The sequence below is a fragment of the Apus apus genome, chromosome 11, assembly GCF_020740795.1.
Source record: "Apus apus isolate bApuApu2 chromosome 11, bApuApu2.pri.cur, whole genome shotgun sequence".
Taxonomy (NCBI): Eukaryota; Metazoa; Chordata; class Aves; order Apodiformes; family Apodidae; genus Apus; species Apus apus.
The window spans coordinates 16,388,622-16,415,806 of record NC_067292.1 but is presented as its reverse complement, the minus strand read 5'-3'; the positions used below and the strand labels follow the sequence as shown (position 1 = coordinate 16,415,806).

The 27,185-nt window shown below is 39.9% G+C and overlaps 1 long non-coding RNA gene across 2 annotated transcripts in view; it reads left to right on the top strand.

The window, feature by feature from the left end:
• The first annotated feature begins 1,701 nt into the window (after positions 1–1,701).
• LOC127389250 (uncharacterized) overlaps positions 1,702–27,185 on the top strand; it is a 67,583-nt gene continuing 42,099 nt past the window's right edge. For both annotated transcript variants that reach the window (XR_007890603.1, XR_007890604.1), the window contains exons 1-2: positions 1,702–1,747; positions 12,433–12,603. This is a non-coding gene — a long non-coding RNA (uncharacterized LOC127389250). The remainder of the gene's footprint in view (positions 1,748–12,432; positions 12,604–27,185) is intronic.

The window sequence follows — 27,185 nt, the reverse complement described above, 5'->3', positions numbered from 1 at the left end:
CTTTCATCTTCACCTGCCAATGTGCTGAGGTTGGTCTAAAATTAATGCAAGTCGGTCTTATCACCATCTTGAACAATATTAATGATTTTTCCATTAGCAAGATTACTACCGAAATATTACTGGTGAATGTTTTCTACATCACAAGACAATCTGAAGAGAGAGATGTATTCATCACCATGGAAACATGAGGTTCATTTTAAGTAGTTTTGAGTGTATTATTAAACCAGCCTCAGTCACAGCTGATGGCTCTGTTGTACAACTTGTCTTTTTTAACTGGAGGTATTTTGGAGGTAATCATGGCTGGTTTTAAATCCTGAACTAAATCTGACACTTAGCTCTTTTGAAAAATTCTTAATATCTAGAAACAGCATCTAACTTGTTGAGCTGGCTCCTTCCTGAAACATTTCATTACTAGAGAGGACCCTGTATGTATGACTGGTTTACTTCTCAAGCTCTTTCCATTTGCATTTCCCACTGGATATAAGAAAGTGAAAGTACAGGCCTTGCTAGTGAAAAATAAGATTATTTGTTTCTAATTTCTGGAGCTGAAGTATTAAGCTGTGTCTTAAAAGATGGATGAAAATTTCTGTGCCACAAGCCTGCTGCCCTTTTAAACGTCAGCAATGCCACAATGATCCATTTTAACATGAGTTTGCCAAAATCATGGGGAAGGTTAAGTTGAAGTTCATGGCTACTGAGGGCTGGTTTGATCATGGATATCAAGGCAATAACTCTTACTAAAATCAGATTTGTTTTTTTTTGCTGCAGATTATTGCTTGTAGGAGGCTTAATTTGGTACCTGAAGAACACCTTCTGCTCAAGTAACAGGCAGTTGTATTAGAATTGGTGGATGAAGATGTATGTCTGTCTGTCTGTCTAATAAGGGATTTGAAACAGCAGGAAAATTACATGTGCCTGATACATTTGAACTTAAGAGTGAAAAGTATGGAGATTTTTGTTTTTTTAAACAAAATAGCCACCGTGGTGTTTAGCAGTAGAATATGAACAAACAGAAAAGCAGGTATGTGGCTTGATAATGAGAGGTAGTATCAGTAAATATCTTTAAAATATTCAGACTCTCTTTAATGATCCTGTAGTGTAACTGCTAGAAGCTGAAGGAAAGATTTCCATGCAGGCCCAGCACCTTGATGGTTACACTGCTGACATGTGACTGCAAACTTGTATTTTAATTTTCAAATATTTTGTTTTATCTGTTTCTTTGCTGTGGTTGTTGATGTTAGTGCAAGGTCTCCTACAGCCTGAATTGTAATTTTCCCTTTTGGGGTTTTGCTACCTTGGGGCTCCAGGATTATTTCAGTGGAAAATTTAATTTCAGCAACAACAATTTTCCGCAACAAACAGCTGTTGAGAAAGAGGCATCACTGAGAGGAGCCCATCCTTCTTCAGGTAGAATTGTACTTTATTAATGGCTGTCTTGATATTATGTGACTAAGCAGCTGGAAAAAGCTTTCTGCAAACAATAGATTTAGAAAAAATAATGAAGTAGGTCCTGTCTTCAAAATGGGCTCAGGAGTGGCTTTTCCCTAGAATAGAGTAGCTGAATAGTGGCACTGAACAGGGACAGACATTAAATAGAAGTTTGTTAATTTTTTACTTGAGGTTATTTACTGTAGTCAATAATAAACTGAGATGTTGGTAGATGTAGGACTGCCTGTAAACACTTCTCATTCTGCTTCTGATAACACCAGACTCCATATCAATTTTTGAGTGTGTTTTCCCTGCTAAGGTAAGGTGCTGAATTCACTGTCTAAAGTCAAGGTGATAGGTTTTTGAGTGACCTCCTTTAAATATTCTTTAAAAGGACCAAATGAAATAGTATATGCTATGTTTAAATGTCCTTCCCCCCCATGCCAAAAATTTCTGGCATTCTTTAGCCCCAGAATGTTTCCCACAGCCACTTTCCTTCAGTGGGATGAGGACAAGTGTGAGGTGCCTTCCTGCAGGTGCCTCTTCAAGATGGTAGCATTCCCTCATCATTCTTTGAGTGAGCTGTCAGAGATCTCCCCTTCCACTTCAGTGATTCCATGTGAAGCATTCCCAGTAGTCAGGATCCTATCCTGTACTCCAGCCTCCTCCACCCCCCTGGTGCCCCAGACCTGACTGACGGCAGCTCAAGTGCTTGTTGACCCCTTGCACCGATGCTTCTTTCACGTGGTAGAAAATTGTATCTTCCTCTTAGCTATGAAGTGCTTCTGGATGGTGCATTGGGCCAACAGCACGGAGCAATGACAACTCTGAAAGCAGCAGGGACAAGGAGAGGGAAAACCTCAGCTGCTGGAGACAGCAGAGTTGCCCACGGGCTGAGGCAGCAAGGGCATGAGGTTGGGCTGTACTGGGGCCTTTTACTGCCCTCCAATGTGGCCCTTGGCTTGTGGGGTGCAATTACAGGCTGAGAAGCACCACTGCATCCTTGTCCTTAGAGGATGAGAAGCGTGTGCTTTCCCACCAGTGTATTTACAGAGTGGGATAAGCAGCTAGTCAGCTCAAGCTTGTGCAGTTGACGGAATGGGTTGTATGAATACCTGATGTCAGAATATTGCTTACTTCATGCATCTCTAGAAGGACACAGGAGATTTCTAGGAAATTAAAAGCACAGAAATAAACAAGTAGCAAGTATGTGGCTGGCACTCCTAATGGGGAGAGCAAATCTACATTAAAAAGGAGCTTTTCTACTTGTTTAGACAACACCACTTAACCCTGAACAAATATTTAGGTACATTATATTCAGTAGTACTTCTGGTTTTGTTGTATTTTTTTTTAATGAATGGAGCTATTTGCATATCTATTTTACTGCAGCTTGGGATTCTCTTCTGTGGAAACATCCCCTTCTGGCATGGGTGAAAGGCCTTTTTTCCTAGACACCAGTGCTATAGAACTGCATTTTTTCACTGGGTCCCTTTCCTGAAATTTTCCAGTGCAAATTTGTAATCTGCCCTATAAAGCTGAATGCCAATAAATCTAATCCTTATTTAATTTGATAAACAGAAGTCATGGTGCTACACATCTCTGTATTTTGCACTAGGCTGGTAATCTGCCTTGCCCTTCTCCCACCCTCACCCCTCCCTCCCGTGACTGTCGGGTTATATTTAAATGCCAAAAAAACAGAATTAGTTTTGCACATCAACGCTGACTTATAAGGCTATTTGAAGTTAAAGCTCTTTGCCAGTTTCCATTTTCTTCACAGTGTTCCCTTCCGCTTTGGGTTTGAAGGAGAGGAAAAAAAAGAGAGAAAAAAAGTTGTTTAACAAAACTTGATCTGTTTGAAACTGCAAAGTCCAAGCTGTCCTTCCTGTGCTACTGCAGACAGCATGAGAAATGAAGGCTGAAGGGCTCGGCCGATTTCAGGAAAAAAATGCCCTAAAAAGGTCAGGAAGAAATGGGAGCCTTTTCATTTTGTGCTCCCCGGGTGATATTCAATAACTCTTTTGGTCTTTATGCTGCAGGACGTAGGCTCATTTGCTCAATTTGGGGTGACAGCAGCGTGTTTTGTCAGAACATAGCTGGAGTTTTAAATGAGGACGGCATTCTGAGGCAGTAGGAAACATCCTTTATCTTAGCAACAGGAGGGCATGGAAATGCAAGTTTTTTTGGCAGCAGTCGTATAAATCTAGTGTTTTGGAGGGGCTGACCCAGGCCGGGTGGAAGGAGTGCTCAGCTTTCCTTTGACGGTGTGATTTCCTGCTCCATGGCGGAGAACTTGTCTGGACGGGGTCCTGAAGAAAGCCTACATCAGTTACTTGAAAGGAAATCAACTCTGTCTCTGAATGCTTGGCAGCAGAAATACTCATTGTTAAGGGGATTATAAATATATATATATATATATGCATACACGCACACCATCCTTACAATCTCGTCTCCATTTTTAAGTGCTAGTTGTTACTGTGACACCCCTTGCCACTTGGTGCTGAAACTTGTGTCAGTGTTACCTTTGCGTGCAGCTCCTTCCAACGGGCTTATAACTTTACTAAAAAAATAATTCTTGGACTTCAACAGAAAATGCAGGGTCTAAGTCTGGAAGTCTTTTCTTGAGATAAAATTAACCTTTTTTTTTAAGCTTTTGCATTGTCATTAGTAAATAAGAACACTGAATTTTATTCTCAGTTGAGAATATATATAATATATATTTTTTTTTCCCCAGTTCACTGAGGTCAAGTATATTCTAATTTATTTCCTCTTGAATGTGTCTGTCTTTCAAGTCTCTGCTACGAATGTGTCTTTGGATAGTTTAGAAAATATAAAAATGATGAAGTGATATTTTTTTGGAAAGCTGCTACTGTGTAGTAACTCTTAGGCAGCTGTTACATCTTTTGTGTCAATAATCCTTAAATTAAAGAGTCATTAAGCACTCGGTTACATGATAGATTGTAATGGCTCAGTGTAAACCCATTGTGTAAATCTGTAGAGAGACGCCTTTTGTTTGTGTAAAGCAGAATCCTGAGCCAGAGGAGTGCCTGAGATACATATGGACAGGGTGGTTTCTAATGCCTCTTAGTGACTCATTAGAATTTGTGTCTTCAAAACAATTGATGCATTTCTGCTTTTTATTCTTTTCTGATTACGTAAAAAACCCACATTAATTTTTATAGGTTTTCATTATTCTTTTGGGTTAAAGTTCTACAGATTTTCCTTTTTTTTTTTTTTTTTTTTTTTAAATAATACCTAGCATAGTTACCTGTATCACCACCTAAACTGAACACACTGCACCATAAAAAGAAATACTGGCAATGCAACCATGCTGTGAGGAGGAAGGAGTTGGAGCAGGCAGTGCTCATATGGGACATGTTGCTGGGAATCAGCAGCAGTGGCAGACCTTGACCCACATGTTGGCAAGAGGTCCTGCTCCTCTCCATGTCCCCTCAGCTGGTGTTTGCAGCCAGGGGGACAGGATGAGAGGCAAGGGCGGGCAGGAGCGCGGGGCAATGTGCCGCACAGCCCAGCGCGGCTGCACCCCAGCCCGTCCTTCCCCTCTCCTCAGCAGCCCGGTTCCCGGGCTGTGCTGGCCAGGCCAGGTGCTGTGGGGCTGTGGGAACATGCTGGATAACTCTGCCTGCCCCATCAAGCAGCTCCATTTCCGCATGTTCCCTCCCCTCTCCATCCTCTCGCACGTATTTTAAAACTGTCCCAGACCGTATATGCCTTGGAGAGAGATTAACTTCCAATGTAACACCCACAGAGAAATTCACATCCAAAATATGTTGTTCTGGTGCCAAGAGAAGAACAATAAATGACTGGGAAAAAGGGAAAGTACATTTCCAGACTAAACAATACCTACCTTGTGTCCTCCCCTAAGAAAACCCTCATTGCCATTATTCTTTTTGGTTTCTACAGATAGTAGGGAGAGAAATTGCCAACCAGGATTGGGTCGCATTGAAGTGTGGAGACATGCTGGAGTGGGGAAGCCATGGTTCAGTCTTGTACAGTGGTTTTTGTGAGTGATCTGAGGACACCTCGTACAGGTTGAGGGGTCAAGGCCTCAAGCAGAGAACAGCAGTGAATGGCCAAAGCAGGCTTCAATTCAAGTCTTGGTGGTGGTCTTGAGAGTAGCAGATGGACCATAGCAGAAGCCCATTTCAACACTTGGTGGGGGAAGGCTAGGACGTGACTGTGGCAAGGCACAGAGTCTGGCACCAGGATGCTGTGTCAGAGTGGCCTGGCTCCTGGGAAGGACAGGACCTTCTCAGCTTCCATGTCACATGGAGCAGCCTGAGGTGCTCCTTGCTTTGGGGGCATCTGCAGAGTCCCCTCCAGGCCAGGGCAGCTCCTGGAATGATGGGCAGGGGGCTGCACAGCTCCTTGACCACTGGGGCTACAGGTGCTGGTGGGGGAGAACTGCCCACTTCACAGGAAGGATTGGAGTGCATCTGAAATGGATTCCACTCTTTGAATTATTGGATTAAAAGGGATGGCTCCTGGCCTCCCTCCAGTTTAAAATTAGGGATTCAGGGAGAAGAAACCAACTCAGAAGCCTCTGCAGGTCTCTTGGTGCCAGAACTAAGAATGATAGCCTGTTGTCCTGGCTCCCAGTTCCCAGTTTCTCCATGCCCTTCCCAGGGCACAGCTGATGACAGCTCTACTGGTGTTGGTTAGACAGAATTCTCAGGAGTAAATCCAAAACTCTTTTTTGGCCAGATTTGTTTAATGACAGCCTGTCTGTAAAATCTGTATTTTGCAAATTTATCCATGGTCATGGCAGAATCACCACGGGATACCCATGGGATGCTATTTTTGAGTCCTTTCTATTTTTATTTTTTTTTTGTTACTGGAAAAAGAAAAGTCATTTTTCTGTTTTGCAGGGAGGCTTTTAACTGCTGGTTGGCTTTTTGTTGGTGGGTTTGGTATTTTTCCCTGTTGTACACAGAAATGTTACTCTAGACCAGCATCTGTTTTAAATTAGTTTTGACCTATAAAAAATTTCATTCATTTCATGGACAAATTGCTGATACCCAAATATTTTACATGATTAATTGACTGAAGGCAAACTATTTCTTCAAAATACTACAGTTTTTCTTTAAAAGGAATGTTACAAAGTGTGAGAGGATTTTGAGTAATCAGAATGTGGTTTAGACAAACAAAGTTTCCATACTTTTTATTAATGTATGTATCAAATGCAAAGTATAGTTTACAGTAACTGTAATAATAATTCATATCAATATGAATTTTATTGTGTGTAATAACTCTAGAAAAAAACACTTTTCTTGCCATTTGAAGCTCTCTCCTTTAGACACTTAATTTCCACTTTGTTTTTCCATCAGAGTTGCTGTGACTCTTTGAAAAGCATGAAATCTCTAAATTATGGAATCCCAGCACTCTGCTTTCAGCCCCTGATGCTGGAGAAACGATCTGAATACACAAAATTAGAAAAACATACACAGAATAGTTGTTTAAAATTCACAGCTGTCAACATGGAGTGTTTTGTGTAAGAGAAAGAATGTCCGAAACATTGAGTTAACCAAATAGCTGCAGATGGATTGGGCTCCCTGGGCATTGTCTGCAGCCTGCTGGGCAGGGTTGCATTTGCATGGCACTACAAAGGTCCTCTGTTGGGGACCCTGCTCAGCATCTCCCCAGGCTCTGCCTTGAAAGGGGCCTTCCTGGCCGAGCTTTCCCTGCACTGCTCTTTGGGAACCAACCGAAATCTGGTGTTGTGACGAAACGCTGCAGCACCAGAGCGGGGGGCTCAGCTCACACTGAGCTGGGGGAAGGGATGGGGGTTCTTACTCTACGGAGTAATTAAAAAAAAAACAGCTGAATTGGAGCAACAGTGATTGTTTTTAAGAATAAAGTTGTTGGGGGTATTTGGTTTGCCAGCCTCTTATTTATGCTGTATGACATGATGGAAATGGCATCGGTGAACATCAATATCAGAATATGTAATTGTGTATGCTAATTATAGCCTGAGCTTTCCCACCAACACTGAGGAAATGCATTATTTAACATTTATTCTGCTTCAGAAGTCATAAAGCACCTTTAAAAACAAACAACTGAATAAGCTTGATTACAAATGTCCCTGAGAATCTGATATATTATAATTAAATTATTAGTGGAAGCATCAAATATATTTTGTCATAAATATTATCCTCTAATAATAATTAATTCTGGTTAATCTTTCTTCTTCCTGCCTATTCCAGTAATATTCTGTGGCTTGTACAGCAAAAGGAGTTCTGCAAGGACTAAATCTAGGGCGCTGGAATTACTTTCTGCAAATCTTAGGCAGGGTAGAAATTTGCAGAGGAACTTGACTCTGCCTTTCTCCTTGTTTTTGCAGAGACTCCAACTTCTATTGCAAGAGCCCAAGGTTTGGCAGCATCGCCAAAGGGCTGTTTTCAGAGATTTACACCTTGTTGTAGGCTGAAACTTGGCAAACAGGATTGCATGCCTGAAGGGATTTGCTGTTTAACATGTTTGAATATTAACATGATTAAGCAAAAATTGGATGACTTTATTAACCATAACTTGATTAAAGGGTGATTAGTCATTTTTATGTTTGAGAATAATAGCCTTCTGCATTTGGTGCAGCAGAGAGGAGTTTTTGCTAATCAGGGTTTTTATTTGCTTTTGTTTAGAGCATATTTAGTTTGTGGCAGTGCATCCTGCACACAGCCAGCAAAACCAGAGCTCGAATTAGATCCTGGCACACACATTTTTTAATACATATTTCACCCCACCCAAATGAAGCTGATCCAAAGAGATTTTTCATATTTTCAAGTTGTGAGTCTTGCCTAATACAGATACATTTTCTAAAAAAGGAAAAGCGTTTGCATGAGCAAAGTATTTTCCTCAGCTTCTAGATCTTAATGCAAATACACATAAACATCCACAGCAGTGATTTCTCAAAGGGCCACACTGGAGCTCCCACGAGAAGTAGCCCAGGCTGCTGGCTTGGGCTCTGCCCCAGGAAGTTTTTGCACTGACTGCTAATTACACTTGATACTTGCAGCAATTTTCAGTAGCATCTAGGATGCAGGAAAACTGGTGTTCTCATTCGAGATTTTTTTTTTTTTTTGATGGCAAGGTTTGATCTATTTTATTAATATTTTATTTTGCAAAAGCTATTTGTGGATTGCATGGCTCCCAGCTCCAGTAAGGTTAAGGGATGTTTTGTCATCAGCTTGAATAGTACCAAACTTGTGCCCCTTTTGTTGTTTCCAGTGATGGGAGACAGAAGTTAATAAAGATCTTTAGTGCCACAGCAAAGGAGCAGTGAGTAAATACAAAACTTGAAAGATGCTTATTCCCTCAAAACATGAAGTAAAAAGTTGTAGTTAAAGCCTAGCTAAACTATGGTTGCAATGGTTAAAAGTAGCCTGCTTTACAACCCCAATTTCAAGAAATAAACAATGAAGCTAAGTAATTTAATAAAAGTAACTGCTGAGAAAGCACAGTATTGATAAATTTTTATCATTATGTGTGCCATTGAATTTTAATTAGAGTTTAGCTATCTTACATAGTAATTAACTCAAATGAGAATTCTACACAAACTGCTCTAGAAAAGGAGTGTTCATTTATGCTAATGACTGCTATGCGTGATTAAACATTGAGAAAATATACTCCAAATGTATGCTAATAAATGGCAAAATTTTCTGTGTAGAATTAATGTCTAACAGAGGAATGGAGAGATATTTCAAAGCCTGTGTATACTGTCTAGGTCAGCACATTATGTTTCCAAACTTAGACCCCTGCAAATGGTGTCACTGCAGTCACTCCCTTCATTCTCAGCTCCACTGAGATCACGGAGCTCATGACACCAGCACCTTCCTACCATGAGTTTGGAAAGCTGAGCTCTTATGAAGTTACTTGATCTGGGAAAATACAATTTTATTTTGTGTTTTTATTTGTCATTCAAATGTCAGGTATAATAGTTATTCAGATATTATATATAATTCCCCTCAAAAATATTGTGGCTTTTTTCCTGAATCTTTGGGATGTTTCTGATAGATTCCAAGAAATGTGAAGCTAAACCTTCACATCCTGGTTTATTATTACAGGTGGCACCGTCAAATCCTGACCAATTAAACAGTGATTTTTTTGTCCTGTTGGGACAGAGCTGCGTGCTCAGGGAGAACCAAACTTTAGCCTGTTCAACAGGCAGAAAGAAGTTGCTGTGCAGCTCTATCATACATTTGCTTGAAGAAACAGTTTTGTGAAATGAAGCAAGGGTAGGATGACTGTTTTCTGATGTATGTTGGACAAGAAAAATTCATCTGCGCATGGTACTTGTTTTGGCTGTGCTTCAGAGGGCATCTCTTGTGATGTCACCTGTAAATAGCCAAGAACTTTGACATTGGCTCTGTGTGAGGCTGTTTAAATAAGTGCCTCATTTATAGAATCCTGCTGCCTGCAAAATGGCTCCAATGGTGTTATCCCCATGCCTGAGGGGAAAGTTAAATAATGAAACCTTAAAGACTCTCAAACTGGGGAGAAGGAGCACAGGAGGAAGGAGAGAAGGGAAAGCTGATCTATAACACTACAACCTCATCTCATCCTCTGCTATTGTAGGACTCAGAAAAACAGAGCATAAAGCCATAGAGATCTGAACCATCAAATAAGTACTTTTGCTGCTTTGAAAGGACACAATTCTCTGCTGGTAGACATCTTCAGCATTCTGAAAGCAATTGAAATGTTTGATCTTGCTTTGGTAATTGCTTGTAGTGAGATTTTTATAGACTGAAGGTCTGGAGAGCCTACGCTATGCAATACTGAGGCTCTGCACAATTCTTACACCTCTAGTATGTGTATATCCCCATTATGTGTATCTCTACACATGTGTCATTATGGTCATTTGATATGATTTGGAAAATTTGGTGCTCTGTTTCAAATTCCCACTTATAAATCTAGAGAGCATAAAATCCATTAATATATGCTTGCTATGAGATACTCCATTGCACAGTTGTGAGTTTGGACACAGAGGAGAGGATGCAGACATGTTAAAATGTGCTCCCTTAAATCTATTCTTCCAGTGTAATAGCATCTTTTTATTTTAGTCAGTGGTTGTGGTTTGTAAGTAAACATAAATTCCCCCTGCTTGGATCACATCCAAAAGCACTGCTAGTCTTTAGGGTTGCAAGTTGTACCCCACTAGTGTCTTCATCACCCTGGGTGTTGGTAATCTGGTAATCTGGAACACTTGATGCTATCTGCAGGTTATTGTTACTATTCAAAAGAATTTTCCCAAAATACTCCATGAACAAGCACATACTGGATGAGTCTGCCTATCCCATTGTTACCTGAGCATTCTGATGTTAACCACCAGACAGGACACTTTTCCTCACAGAGATGATCACTGTGGTTATGGAGTGGAGTAATAACCATTTATGGCAATAAAGAGTCAGGCATCTGTCAGGAAGAGTCACCCCTTCTGACTGCCCTGCAAGCCAGCCCTGCAGGTTCAGCAACCTTTGCTGTGGAAAAGGGCTTTTGAGGGCTGCTTTGGAAAAAAAGAGCCCAGCAGGAACTGCAGGTGCTGACTGCAGCATAGCAGTGGGTCCAATGGTCTTGGGATAGATGAAGGAAAATTGGTCCCAGGTAGTTCACTGGAAGTGTGTGTAAACCTAATGATGTAGCTTCCTTCAGGAAAGCAGGACACTTACTATTCAGTTGTTGTGAAGGTTCCCTTTCTCAAGAAAATGATGACTGTTATTGCTCCATACCTCTGGACAGTCATCCTTTGGGATAGGTTTTTGATTGTCTAGTACGGGCAGCTCACTAGTCTTACTTAAAATAATGGGTTTTTTTAATAGACATGTTCAAAAAAATGCTTTACAGGCATGATTAAATGTTAGTCTGTTTTTTTAAAAATAAATTAAAACACAGGTCCATGGAAATTTCATTCACATTTCCATTGTTCTTAGTATAGTTTCTGACTGACTGACTTCATCATTGGTTTCTGGCAAAGACTTAGAAACTAAGACCACATTCCTAAAAGTGTCAAACAAGTGTTGAACTTTTTTGTTATCAGGGAAGACATTCTGCTGTCATCTATGTTTTCATTAAACCAGAATGGTATCTCCTCAATTTCAGTTTATTGATATGCTAAAAAAGCATTTATTTGCCTCAGTTTACTCCATGGTGAAGACAAAAGGTTTACCAGTGCAAGACCATAGCTGCCTGTAATCTCATGTTTCATGCTCTGTAAGCAATCGAATGCAAGTGTGTACTTGCCAAATAGCTTCAAAATGACAGTTTACAAGCATCAGGTCAAGCAATCAAAATGTTATAGTGTAAATTTGCTACCAATGTAAATATATCAAGTATCTTTAATTGTTTTGTTTGCAATTAAAGTAACCCAACACCATCTTCTTTGGATGTTATTTTCTGAACATTTTTTAGTAAAGCCATAATGATACTTATTTTTGTTTTATATGATGAGCAACAGTCTTAAAACGAATTCTGGTGAAATAAGAGTTCTGTTCCTGGGGAACTAACTACCACTATTTGACTGCTGTAGTAAAATTTTATTAGGCAATACATCTGACCTCAAATTGGAAATTTGTGTTGGAACCAGTTTAGGAAATCATTATAGCTCTGTTGTTAATTTTATATTTGTCTAATAAAACACAGCAGGAACTACATGACATGCTCTAATGCAACTGATGAGAGCTGCTAGACATGTTTTTAACTACTGTTTTCTACCTCGTGTAGGCACAGGATAGGAGGAAACTAAACAGAACTTAGTAATAGGAGTTACTTTTTTTTTTTTTTTTGCTAGCAAATTCCTGTTCCATAGTTTGTGCTGCTTCTGGGGGGGAGGTCAACGTTAGTATTACATTTTTATGTATACATATATCTTTGTACAGAAAAATATGCTTCACCATAGGGATGGGGTGAGTATATTGTTTTCCAGACAGTGTTAGGAGCATCATGAAGTTACTGGAGATGTTACCTGACCAGACGACTATTCTATCTTGTTTTCAGGAATGAACATGTTAAAAATGGGATAAAGGAAAATTGGTTTATGTGAATGCAGTTACAGAAACAGAAATGACAGCATCTGAAGTGAGAGAAAAACCTGAAGGCTGAGTGTCATCATGCTAGAGATGTTCCATGGCAAATACAGAATGAACAGCTACATCAAATGCAGATCTGGTAAGACAGATTTTTTTAGTTATATCACATGAAGAGAGCACTAGTATAAATACAGAATAAGAAATAGTTTCACTATTTAAATATATGGGAGTAGAAGGGGTTTGAGACATCACGTGTTTGAGTCAGATCTTGGAAATAAACCAGTTGCTTGTGTTTGGTTGTTTTTTAATTGTAAAGAAAGCTTAATTGAAGGTTTTTAATTAAATGCAAACTAGGGTAGTGTGAGTTTATCAGTGGTAGACAGTGCCAGCCTGACCTGATCAGGTTTTGCCTGCTTGCAGTTTGTTTGGTTTCATTTTTTCTTTTTCTTTTTCTTTTTTTTTGTTGTTAAGGTAACTGATTTTTCCATTTACTTTTGTACACAAAGAAAATGTAGTAGATCTGATCTGTCTGCAATTCAGTAAAGCATGGTATGTTGTCCCTTGAGAAGCATGGAGTTAAGCTGGAGAGGATGAAAAATGGTATGGGCTCTGTAAGGTGGGAGAATAGGTTCATGAGGGGGATGGAGAACATGTCAGCACCCCTGTCCCAGAGATCTCCAGCTGCATGATGACTGGAGGGAGGAGAGGATCGTGGTGCCAGGCCTGTTAGCCCCATCCTGCAGGGACATAAAAGCCCTGGCCTGGCCTGAGTGTTTCTGGTCTGGGGTCCCTGCTCTCAGAGAACTTGGCTTCACCTTGGGAGACTTGAATCTGGTCAAAGCTGGGAGCAGATTTTATTTTTTTTTTTTCTGAAAGAAGTTAATGACACAGAATTTTGTAACTTCCACCTGACTGACCTTTGCATTTTCTCTCAAATCATCAGAACGGACTGTATTTGCCCTCTTCTTTAGCATGATGTCCAGTCCCATGCAGTTAAAGCAGTGAACAATGATTTTTCTCTTTTCTGGGTGCTAAATACAAAAAAGTTACTCTACATTTAGTAACCCCTGGTGATGTGTGGCTCATCCTGAGCCGTATCTTTATCTCTTCTTGTCTGAATGATCATCACCCTCAGTTTAAGAGCCTTCTGGCAGCCTGGAGCATGAGTGTTGCTTGGCTGCCATAGTGATCACAAGAAGGAAAATTTACATACACTTTTTACATTCACATGCTTTCTTTGCATTACTGTTTTGTGCATGCTCAGCACTTCTAAATACCAAGGCTTTCATTCTAACAGATGTAGATGTGTAACTTCAGGTACCAAACACCAGTCAGGCTGCATAGTCTTTGTAAAACCTTAATCCACTTGAAATTACTCATTTTTGCCCAAATGAAGGAATGTGCGACCTTGGCAGTAGAATAAATGTGGGCTCTATTCTCACTTTAGCCCTTCTGGGGTCAGCAGGCAATATTAACAGGGCTTCTTTAATTTATGTTACTTATCAGAAGGTTTTCTTTTCCTTCTTACCATTTAGAAAATGGAGATATGAATACTGAATAAAGAGTGTTGTAAAGAATACTCTATTAAAAATTTAGCTATTTTTTGAGATTTGGACTCATTTGTTTTTCATTTGCTCAGATTTAATTCTATTTTTAAAAAGCTTAGTCTTTACACAAAGAAAAAAGAAGGGAGGAGGGAGAAGTGTACATTGACATACTAAGTGAAAAACCTCAAGAAAAATTACAGTAAATTAAAATTTATTTCCCAAGAGAGAGAACATATTTCAGGGGGATGAAGGAAGAAACTAATAGACTTTCTATGACAGCCATTTTTATTTAAAGAATAAGCTTTCAGGCAAATATAATTCTGCAGCCTCCTGAGGATAGCCTTTTTTTTCTTGTTAGGAATAATACCAATTAAAAAGTGAACAATTAAAAGCACTGGAAGTTGGTCAGTGTGCCTTTTCCATGGAGCTGTGCTTTCTATCATGCTGTTGCTTGCTTAACATGCTTTGTGGTGCTGGTACAGCATGCAGGGCATTTGTGCTTCCAGGCTGGAATTAGTTCATGCTGCCAAACATCAGTGAATTGTGTCTGCTAATCTAAAGTATTTGCTAACAAATCAGACCTTTTGGGGGGTATTTTACAATTTTGAAAGGATGCATTTTGACATTTTGGTTTCTTCTCACCTGTTGCTTTCTCCCTGAGTATCTCTTTTGGAGGGGGTGAAGGTTTTTTTGTTTAACTCCAAATAATATCAGTGATCTTGTGCAGAACACTCAGGCCAGCAGCACAACTGAGAAACAGTGCTGCAGTGCTGAGCACATGTGGAAGTGAGCAGACAAGTAAAGAGGAGAACTTAAAACAGCTTTGCTGCCAAAGAAGATGTAGAATGAAATGATACCCTAAGGAAAGGCAGGGTTTGCAGGGAGAGGTAATCATGGACTGAGTAGAAATTGAGTTGTTTTTTTTTTCAACCATTGCAATTTCCCCCTCATCTACTAACTCATCCTTTTGCAAAGATCCCAACTGTCTGTCCTCAGCTCTGTTCAGCATGGATAGGCTGACACCTTGTCCCCTTCAGCCTCTTTTCCTGTTCCACAGTTTGTAATTACTTTTGTCCCCTCACACTTTTTGAGTCGATAACAACAATGTAGATGTGAGATGCACCGTCCTTTAATCTGTCCAGAGCTGTATGTCTGTTGTATTTCTTGGACCTAGTAAAGGGTTCACTGCTTGGACATGTGTCCTAATTTGTTTTCATAAAGGATGCTAGTTCTTCCTTTAAGTCTGCTCGCTCTCACTATCACTCTTATCAGGCATCAAGTCCCTGATCATGATACAGATGTTAACAACCATCCTACTTTCTCAAAGGCTTTGAACCCATGAAATCTATAAACCCACACTTTATTTAAAAAAGCAAACAACTAATACCTTGCTTGTTCCATTGAGGAATGATAGATCCTTTGATTCTTTATTTTCCAATGAAACAAGCTAATAAACAGCAATGTTCTGGGGATGTCTCCTAGCTCTTAATGGCAGGCAGTAGCTCACAAAAGCTTATATACTTTGTTGCATGGAACCAGAGTCCTTTTGAAATATTCAAGAAAATAATGACTTCATGGTTTACCTCACAGTTATATTATTTATTTGCCTCAGCATATATTCCTTTATACTTAGGTATATTTTTCTAGTTTGAAGAAATGTGTGTGTACCATAAGGGAGTTTCATTTTGGGTCTAGGTAATTACAGGAAATTTACCTTAGTATTTAAATCTTATGTTTACAGTTCCTTCCGATTTTTAAGGCAAAGCTACTTGGTCTGATTTATGATGGCAATGTGGAGTTGGGGGGGGGAAAGACGTTTTTGTTCATCTTAACCACATGGTTCTCAAGTCCTTGAAAATTTCAGTTGAATTAAACATTGAGGGTACCATCATTTTTCATAGATCTCCTTGAAAATCCATTTCTTGCACATACACAAAAAAGAGATGATTTCACTTTGTTATACGTTTAGGAAGTTGAATCAAAATACTCCGTAGCTAATCTTGACAGTCCTAACTTGGAGAAAAGCCAGTGCCCCAGAACAATGCAGAGCTAGTGCACATGTAATCTGATCCAGAAATCAATACACATGACCAGATTTTCCAGTCCACCACGCTCATTTTGCAGACCCATCAGAGATCTGGATGGGAGCGTTCCCCTTGTCAAGGAGACCCTCTGATGGCCAGAAGCTGGTCAAGGTGCTGTAGCTGCCTCGCCTGCCAGTTCTTATCCCCTCACTAGGGAATGAGGGAAGGCATCAAAACCGTGCCAGGGCTAAGAATGGCTGGAAGGGTGGATCTGTCTTCCATTGCCCCAGATCCTCTCCATGTCAGTGCTTTACTGTGGAGGTGATGCCAGTAGGAGAAATGACAATGTGTCAGTTAGCTTAGATTTCTGAAAAGGTAATTAATGCTGTGTGCACATTCTTCTCACCATGAGGAACAGAAATGCCTAAGTCACAACTGTGCTTCCCCAGGGGATGCTGAGCTGGGGCCCTGCTGAGGCAGGGGGCAGGGCCGTCTCTGGCCCTCGGGGAGGGCAGGGGAGTGTTTTGCCCTGCCCTGCTCGGAGCAGAGCCCTGAAGCTGACACGCAGCCCTGGCCTGGCCTGCTGCACTGCTCTTGGTTCCAGGAGAGGAAAAACTTTTGTGCCCTGTTTAACTGGAGATGTGCCCTACAGGAAGGGGTAGTGGGGTGGCAGTCCCTACCCTGGCAGGATTCATCTGAAGCTTCATTTCCTCAGAAAGCTTCCTGTGGCACTTACCAGCATTCTTCTGTGTAGGGAATAATCCATATGGATTTTTGCATTCATGCTGTTTTTCTAAGATACCACTTTTTGGCAGTACAGTTTGCTGACTTCTCTGAACATCTCACAGCTCAACTGGAAGCCCGGAAATGGCTCTTGTGCTTGCACAGACGCTGTCACATCACGTGAGGTTGGGTCACACTGGATTAGCTGTGCTTGTGCAGGTCAGGTGCTCATGCTCAGGAAGTTTGACGTGAGCTGTGACAAACCTTTCAGACTGACCAGAGTCCCTGCAGTACTGGCAACCCTCCTTACTGATGCGCTGCCCATAGCTGTTGGGGAATGTTCTTCTGCGGAAGCTGGAGCTTTTGTGAAAGAGATGCTATCTTCTAGAATGACAAAGAGTTTGGGAAAAACACTCTTGCAGAATTTAGCTCTGCTTTTTTCACTTGCTTGTCTAGACAGCCAGGGTACTTTGCTTTGGACTGTGCAGTTTTGATGGAATTTAATCCCTGAGCTATTTTGGATTCCCGGTCACATTTATGACATACACAGTCTGAGCTTTTTTTCCTCCTTCGAGATGCATGCATCCATAGACTTGAATGAGAGTAGGAAAGATAAATGGCTAAGGGAAAAGGAAATTAGTCTGAATATTCTTAGAGCAGGAGCAAGGAGAGTATATAAAGGCAGACTGTGTGACAGAGATAAAAACTAAATGAAAATTAAGGCTCAAGAGGAGGCCTGGCTGATAGGGTAGAAAGGAAGTCCAAATATTTTCAGATAATACCCAAAAGATGAAATGTAAAAAATGCTCCATTAAATCCCATTTCCCCCTTACTTTGATATTTTAATTTCCCATTTCACTTTATTTCATAATTTCCTTCTACCATTCCAATGATTCTCACTCCCTAGTGAAAACCTACTGTTGCAAATCCTTTTCCCAAAGAGCAGTCCTTTAGCCCAGTAGTATTTGGTGTCTATCCATTTAGATTTAGATACTTATCAGAATATCGAGCTGACAGAAGGCATCACTTCAGTTCAGAAGTTTGTGGCTAGAAGTTTAAATGTGGGCAGTGAAAGCAGCGAGGGATACATGTTCTTCCGAAACAGAATGGCAGAAGTAGGATGCACAAAAAATGTAGATGGGCTTTACATCATCATGTAGAACTTAAGTATCTCTATAAACAGCTTAAATTGTTTAATTATTTCCATTTTGTTGCAAGTTTCTTTTATGTAATGATAATTTGTCCACTCAGATTTATGTTATTGCAGGCTTCAGTCCAGCAAAGCACTTAAGCACTCGATTAACTTTGAGTACATAAGTAGTCCCCATGTTGGATTGGGGCCATAACAAAGAGAAAGAATGTTTCAGGAGAAATTGTGCTTTTGGGGGGGGTGTTTTTTGTTTTGTTTAAAGTGTCAACAGCACAGTTAATTTAGCTGCCTTTTAGACAGTAATCTTATTAGCAAAATTGGCAGGATTAAGAGGCTATTAAACAAAATCTGTGTGTTTCACATCAGTTAAAATCTGTACTGTATTCCCTTGGAATACAACAATTCTGTTGTGCAGTAAGTGGATTTTAATGCAACCAAGTCACTTAAGATTGCATTAAAATACATTTATTAAATTACTTGGCTGCTTTAGAGTGGTGGGCTGGAAGTTAAAAAGGCAGAGAGGCTTTTCTGACTTTGAGGACTGTTTTGTAGGATTTCTTGCAGTTTTTCTTCATCAGTCAAATGACATTTGTTTACCAAGGAACACGGAGTCAGTGTTAATTTTATGGACCTTCTGCTAGGTCCAGAACAAGGCCATCTGTCCCCAGAGGTGTCCACAGTAAGCAGTCTGTCAAGTTGGTGTGCTCCAGCCAGTGGGGACAATGGATGTTCTCAAAGTTTGGTTGCTTTGTTTTCCCTATTGCAGGCAGGAACACGCCACAGCAGTTCTGTTCCTCTGCTTTCTGTGTCTTACCCCTTTCAGCTACACATTTTTACCATGAAAAAGCCAGTCATCAATAAAATTTGTATGTGGAAATCTCACCGCGCTTAATGAAAATCTTTGCTAAACCCCAGAAATAAAATGCTGGCAGCAAAGCAAAACAGACACCATAAGTTGAAAAAATAACAAATTTTTCTGCCCTGTCCCCTTAAAAAGAAACAAAAAGAAATGTCCTCAATAAAGAAACAGTGTCTCTAATTGTCATTTAGTTATTCGATAACAAAGTTTCTGGTATTAATAGAATAAATAACCTGTTTGCTCAGAATTCACTCCTGAGCAAAACAAAACAGTATCTCCAGTTTCTGAATATTAACTTTTCTGGCAGAGATTTTTCTCTTCAAGTGTGTTAAAATTAAAATGCAAAGCTTTATAGATGAGTGTTGTTTGTTTGTTGGACAGATTCATTTACTTTGACAGCTGATGGGTCTGTAGCAGTGGTTGAAACTCGGCTTCGGTGCTCGGCCCTGCTCCTTTGAAATAAGCAGGTGACTCTAACATTTACTGATGGTTTGGGGGGATGGTTTGATAGAAAAAGTTGAAATGTTGCAAAGTAGTTTTTCAGGTCTTCTGAAGTTTTTTTTATTGAGTGCTTTGATCTCTGTTCTGCAGATGTAGAAAGAACATTGCCTACAATCTGTAGGTGTTCTCTGTGCTTTTTCAACTAATTGTTTTGTGCATCTGACAAGATGCAAATTTACCCAGATCTGTCTACTAGGAGGCTTCTCTCTTGCCTGGCCTTTTTTGTAGAGTCAGACAACTTTATTTTTACACACTTCTAAAAATTGATTCTGAGCATATCTTTTGACATGTCTGCTTGCCTTCCCTGCTCCCAGATGTCACCAGCTCCCTGCCTCTGTTACAACACCCATCCTGGCTGGCATGTGGGGCTGAACAGGGCAGGAGAACAGCTCAGGATGGAAAACAGCATTCCAAAGTGGGAAAGTTCCCTGCCTATCCAGTGGACACTGACTGTCCCATACTGATCATCCCCTTTGATTTGACTCATTGATTTCCATGCTGCTGGCACAGCTGTACAATGACACAGAGGCACTCACTCTGCATTTTAAACTAGGCAGCCTGGGCCTGAGTAGCAGAGTTGCCACAGGGGTCTGGAAGCCAAGGAATTATGGAGGTGGTCAACTTGAGGTGAGTTCTGCAATTCAGTAACTCTTCTCTGAGCCAGCTCAATTTCAGAAGTGCCAGCACCCCCATACTAGATAGTGAAATGGGTGAGTGTCAAAATAACTAAAACTAAGGATGTTGGATGCTTCTTCCTTAGATTATGGGCTTAAGACGTGAAGAGCTTCTCAGTCTTCTCAAGTATCATTCTACCTTTTTATAAGCGGCTCCTCATGCCCTAGTACATTGATACAACTCTTATTTGTGAGGAGAGTGTTTCTGAATCCTCAAGAGAATTAGAACATCTCATCAATTTTACATCCAAATTTAATTTAATAGTGTTTCTCAGGGTTTTCTGAAGATGTTGGATCCTTTTCAGCAATCCTCTCATCTAACGCAGCTGAACTTCCACTTGAATTTGATGTGAAAGGTGCTTGAATAAGAAGTACCATGAAGACTCAGTCCTCATCCTTCTATGTAATTAATAGTTATTATTCCAAAACTGCTGAGCACCTAAAGCTCTTAGAAGAGATTAGCACAGGAACTGCTGATACTCAGTTCCTCCTCTGGAGAGTACACAGTACCTCAAAGTCATTGAGAGGGACTGGGCATAAGGAAAGCCTCTTCCAAACTATGCTCCCCTTCCAAGCTGCTCAGTGGCACAAGGAAGAGAGAGATATAAGGGCTGTCAGCAGACCAGGCATGATTTCTTGCATATTGGGAAATCTGCAAAGGGGCTGTCGCTCAGGCAAGGTGGCTCTGATATCACTGATGATACTTCATGCTTCCCTGCACACCATTTGGAGTTTAGTGACTCCTCATCCAGTATTCATGGTAGATCACAGCAGAGCACGGTGCTTAGGGGTTAGGCTGCATCAGTTCCTTCAAAAGTAGGAAATAAAAAACCTCCATGTGACACTGAAGGTTAATATCCTAGAATAGAGGAAGTTTTCAAACAAGGAGCATTTGCTATTGGCACATTCTTAATGAAATATACATTTTAAAACTACTGGATTTGGATATTTAATAATGACCATCACTGCCTGTAGCCTACAAAAGACTCATAACCCTTCTCTGGAGGTTTGATGATATGGTAAGGCTGGTTGGACTGGTGGAATCCTGGCCCTGGTGAAATAACTGAACAAAACTCAAGACTGGCCTCCTTTAGATCACAAAATTCACCATGAACTCAGCAGTGGCACTAGTTCAGTGTATATCATGGACTAGTTAAAATAGAAAAACCAACCTATTTTACATTATTCAGCTTTCAAACTATGTGCTCAGTTTCCCTGCTTTTTTGTTGCTTGCTCTAGTTTCCATATATTTCACAATATATTGGATCCATAAATAACAATATCCCTAATTAAGTTCATTTCCAAATGATTTTAATGTAACTTTCCTCAGAAATGAAATTTTCTGAAGCTTGTTATCATGTAAAATATGTTCACATAAATCAGCATGTACTCATGCGTTTGTCTGCATATATATACATACAAATATATAATGAATCTAGACATTAGTTCCATTTCTGAGAAAAGAATGTCACAATTTATTCAAGGTGCTGTAATGTATTACTTTTCTTATTGCTTTAAAAAGCCTTGAATTCTTGTAGAATACAGTTTAGTGGGTCAAACATCCCCTTTCCTCTCATTTATCAGGCTTTTGATCTTGTGTCAGTTCTAAATGTTGGCATGCTCAGGCCATAACCGTGTGCTGCAAGATCACAAAAAAGGCATAGTTATATCTTTAAAAACTTATGGGCATCCTGGTGCTACATCCCAGCATAGCTTAGCAGATGTGGTATTGAGTTCCCCCAAGTCTTCACTACCCCTTTGTCTATTACATTTTTTTTATAGTTTTGTTCTGCATTCCTTCCACTCAACCTCAAGTAGATGGAAGCCTGTTCGTTTATTACTTACATATGTCTGCACCCTTTTACCTCAGCAGGGAAAGACAAAATATTGAGGAGGACTGCAGGTTTGGGACGGTCAGCTAATCCTTCCCCACCTTGAACTAATCGCCAGGCTGATGTGTTATTGTGCTGAGCTCTGTACTTCAGTGCATTGCCAGTGGGGTTTCAATTTGTAGAAGCATAAACAGATACTAAAGTAAAAAGAATGGTGCAGTGATTTGTTAGCAGAGTTCAGATCAAATTATCACAGTGGTCCCCTGCTGACAGTCCTAACAATTACCTCCTTTTTCTTAGGCTTTCAAATGTTTTCTGTTTCACTTACATCTTGGTAAATAGTGTTTCTCGCCATTTTTATTTATTTGACTACAAAAAGGAAAGATATTGAACCATAAATAAGTTTTTGTTGTTTTTTATTTATTTATTTTCTTTTAAAAATAATATAGCAGCAAGGTAACAAAAAAATTGTTTCCACTTTCTAGTGCATGCCTGCTTTTATAAAATTTTCTACCTCTTCTACAGCTTTGGTCATGACAGTACAGATTTACTGAAATTTTATAACTTTTGATAAGAGGAGCTACTAAATTAATGGAAAGTTGACTATATTAAGTCAATATTAAGAGCTTAAAGCTTTTGAGTCCTATTTTGAAACCATACTGGGTGCATGTCAGTAGATATTATCATCCCCTTTTTGCTGAATACAGTCAACTGATGCTCTGTACAAGTTGTCTGGAATTAACGTCAACATTTGTTTCCACTCTTTTTCTTCCCTTCCTTATTTTCAACTCTTGACTTTCACTCTTGCATAGTTACATTTGTCTGCTTCTTACAATTCTACTGGGACTGATTTATCATCATTTGCTAACATATCTGTCTCAAAATCTGAGCTTTGATCAGCTTGTATTTTATAACTTACATCTGTTCTATGTTTAACCTTTTGTAATGCTGTTTCTCAAAAATATTATCTAGTGTAACAAAAGAATCATGTTAGTCTAAGCATTCTGCTAAACCTAAAGAAAAAACCCTACATACCTGTCTATTCTGCTGTATTTTTGTTACTGTTTCATCGTCTCTTATTCATTAAACCTATAAATCTGTCACACACTTAATTTTCCTGTGATTGCTGCTGAAGTTATAAACTCCATCTTCCTGTTCCTTCTCTACCTTTTTCCCCCCTCAGTTACAGCTTCTTGTGCTTCCCAGCATCCCTCCCAGCAGCATCACTGCTCTATTTCCTGCTGGAGCATCCATCTCTGATTTCCAAAAACGTAAATGTGATGATGAAAAGTACTCCCATAGTGGGCTGCAGGGGACAGAAAGCTTTCTGGTTTTTAATAAAACCAGACTCCAATTCTGTCTGGGACTAACCCACTGACATTAACCCTCCCGAAAAGATGAGTCCTTGAAGTGAGATAGATGGTTAGTAGTCTGTGAAGCACTGAGACAGATCTCTATGTTCTGTTGCTACCTAATTTGTCTTTGAGGAAGGAGGTTTCATATGAAAGGACCTACCTTCAGCCTGACTCTGTCTTGGGTCAGACTGATTATCACTGGGACAAGAGAGAGAGTTGCATGAACAAGCCAAAGGCCTGTAGAAAGATGTAAGCTATTTCCCAGCTTATAAATAAATGAACCATGCCTACCACTGATCAGGCTATTAACATTGATGAAAGAATAAAACATATCTGCTCAGGATTCTTTTTTTTCTCTTCCTATTTGTCCTTCCTCAGTTGTAAGGGGGAAAGTCAGCTGGTACACTGCTTCACTTTTGAGGGAAGCATAGCCGTGGTAGAAGGGCCTTCAGCAAGGTGACACTGCCCTTGGGGAGAAACATTGTTGATGCTGGACTTGTCCTCTGTGCTGATGTGACTACAGCAGTCGCCTTAGAATAGCCTCAATTGTTCTCCAGCATCTAAGAAGCTTTTGAAGTCCTTAGCTGAGCCAGTCCACAGATAGTAAATGCACAAACTGCCTGAATCTGACTGCATTGGTGTCTGGATGAACCTGGCCTGAGCACAATTAGGGAAAAAATACCCACAGAAATATAAGTAATTGCAACTCATGTCTTTCCACTGCAGTAGACACTTTCAGTACAAATGCAAGTTTTATTGGCAGAGGAGCTGAATTCAGTCTTGGCATAAGTGGATTCAGGGGGAGCTATACTTGCTTGTAACAGCAAAATTTGGCTTCAGGAGTGCAGATATAAAGCACTGAGGAGCTATACATTTTGAGCCAGCAAGGGCATTACAAAAGGAAGAAAGATAACTGGTATGGCATCACTTCCTTCTAAATGATTATGAGCTATGGAAAAAGATGAGTTACTTTTGCTGCAAATAGCTTAGAAAACCCAGGCAGGTATGTTGAGTGTATTGAATAGATCAGTGCCAGCAAATACACCTGCATAGGGAGCAATGAGAAACAGAGAACCAAAGCATGGCCTTTCGGAGAGAAATGAGCATGCAGTGTAATCAGTGTATATGGAGTGTGTTGGGATGAAAGGAGCAAGTGGGGTGACACTCAATACCAGGAGCAGTTAATGAGTGGTGGTAGATCTAGAATAGAAGAGTTACTTTGTCAATTAAACCACTTTTCATGGAAGGTATGCAGCACTGTCCCTGACTGGAAGCAGGGAGATGAACTGGCAAACCCAGGAACTGCAGGTACTTTTTCTGGATCCCTTCGTATTGCAAATACAAGATGGAAGAGATGGCAGTTGCCTGTACATGGATTGCCCCAGTATAAGTCTGCATAGTAGCTGCTCACCCCATTTCATTTTTTTTTGTCCTGGGAACTTGCAAGATCCTGTTCTGCATGATTTGATCTCAGAAATAAATAATGACTGTTGCCAAAATGTGACAAGTTGTACAGGTAAATAATTTTATGGAGTTCTTCTTTGCTTCTATAGTATTTCTAAAAAGATGTATATATTGAGATAATTTATAACAGCTAGACAGAAACACACTATTTTCCATTCTCAACCTGGCATTTAATGGTTTTGAACATTTTGTTGGTGTTGAACCTCATAATTAATTTTTTGCTTTTGATATGCACCAGCCACAGGCAGACCAGAACTGCATGTTCCTTTACAACAATCCCAGTTGACTTGTAGTTTCCATGGTGGGTTTTTTTTTGTTGGTTGTTTTTTTGTTGTTTGTTTGGTTTTTTTGTTTTGTTTTTGTTTGTTTGCTGTTTTTTGGGGGGGGTTGGTTTTGGGTTTGTTTTTTTTTTTAGCATTATCTGCATACATGACTCCTTGGATGAAGGCAATACAGAAGTACTGACTAGAAGTTACAGAATATATTTTTTTGCTCAAAGGAGTTCACAAAATGTTTATCTTTGAAAAATGCAGAAGCCTATTACAGATAAAACAAGTGTAAGGCACTTCTTAAAGTCTTTGACAAAAGTCGCAGGTGTAGGGAGGTCAAAGTGATATCTTGTTCTTCTAAATATTTCAACAGATAGACAGACTTTTGATTGCATTATCTATTAAAAAAATTGCTTTGAACCATCCGCCAATGCAGACCACTTGTGCTTTCTCAAACCAACAAAGGTTTGGTCAGCAGATAAGAATTTCTGGCTGTGGAAGGGCAGCTGCTTTCCTTTCATCTTTCTTCTGGTGTGTATATGAAATGTTTGCTTAGCCTGGCCCTGCTATCATAAGGACTTTTTTTTTTCTTAATCCTCCTTCTAATTTGAATCCTACACCCAGTCTGCAAATAAGAGACGAAGAAAATTTAGATTTCAGTAGTAGTAGCAGCATAATCCTGCTGGATGCTGAGTACTTCAGCCCCAGTTCAGCACAATACCCAGCCTTATCTGACTATGCATATGCTTATCTGTAAGCCTAAACTTAAGCATATGATTAAATGCTCTGATTGATTAGGACTAATGATCCTCAGTGAAGTACTAAGCCCTGTGAGAGAAGTTTGTTTTACGGGCAATTTTGCTGTTGTTTTTCTTCTATTGTTACTTCCCATTGGAGGAGGTAATTAAGGAAGTGTTTGTTTTAAGAGCACCAGAGCAGTTTCTGTAATTTTTTTATCTGATTCTTGAAAATTCACTTGTGACCAGTCTTGTGTTTATTAGTCTTTTATTACACATTTTTCTTCAAAAGCAAACATGATCTCTAGAAATTGTGCCAATGATATCCAGGTATGTCTTTTCCTTCTCAAGAAGCTTAATCTATGTGCAATGTTAATGAGAAAAATATTAAGACAAAATGCGTAAAATTACTTTCTAGGAAGGTTCAATCTATATGTAAATGTAGAGTTGAATACAAGAGAAGTGGCTAACAGTATCCTGAAGGAAAGATGGTATTCATGTAGACTGGATCATTATATATGTATGCTTTCAGATGCTGCCTACTTTAACATTATGTGGTTTCCTAATGAGAAAAATTTGGGTTTTGTTTTAGTTCCATCTTGCTGTCTCAGCCTGTTCTCTCTCTCTTTCTCTCTCTCTTCTCCCTCTCTTTTCTTTTTAACTAGCTAAGCCTAGTGGGGCGAGTAGTATGAAAATGGGAAGAAAGTTTGAGTTGGAGGTTGCTGATTTTTGTGTGACACCTGGAAAGGATGAACGTAAGGCAGTAACAGGTCAACTCGTGATTTATGAGATTTTGACTTCCATAGATGTTTAATAAGGATCTCTTGTCTGCACACCACATTGCTTGAAACAGAGTGGAAAACAAAACTTGAAGAGTATGTTTGAACAGGGAAAGTCTGTCTTTTCTGGGATGCTGGCAAGTGTTGCCTTCACAAACAAGTTTCCCCAGGCAGACTCAGGGCAAGAAACTATCAAGTTCTTTTGTCTGTGTCTTGCAATAAGACCAAGCACTGGTAGGTGTGTTAAGCACTCATTTCCAAATACCTGACTTAGTAGTATCAGACTGGGAGATGGTAATGAAGGATAACAGCTCCTCCCATTTTATCCACCAGAGAGAATTCTTCTGGATGGATCTGGTGTCTTGCTGTCCTGCCTGTGTCATGGTTTTGTGGGTCTTTACAAAGAAAGGGAGGGAGTCTGAAGACATGGAAAGGACAAGGCAGCAATCGAACCTTACATTTTCTGAAGGCTGAGGGGATCTTTTTTTTTCCCTAGCAGGATTCCATTAAGTTTTCTTAGTATTAAACTGCAAGTATTTTAGGCTGCTGCACTCTGGAAGAAGCATGTGCTTCCAAGACACACTTTGATCCTAAGTTGCTGTAACGCTCCAGTTCAGCAAAATGCTTGTGTGTGCCTGATTTTAAATACATGAATACTTACAGTGACAGAATGGTCAAGAGCAGCATGAAGTCTACTTTGCCTCACAGCTAAGCCAGTATGTAACTTATGAGTATAGTGAATTATCAGTCTAGTGCACCTATTTCTATACAACCCTGCCTTGGAAACACATTCCCTAGAGTTGGTGG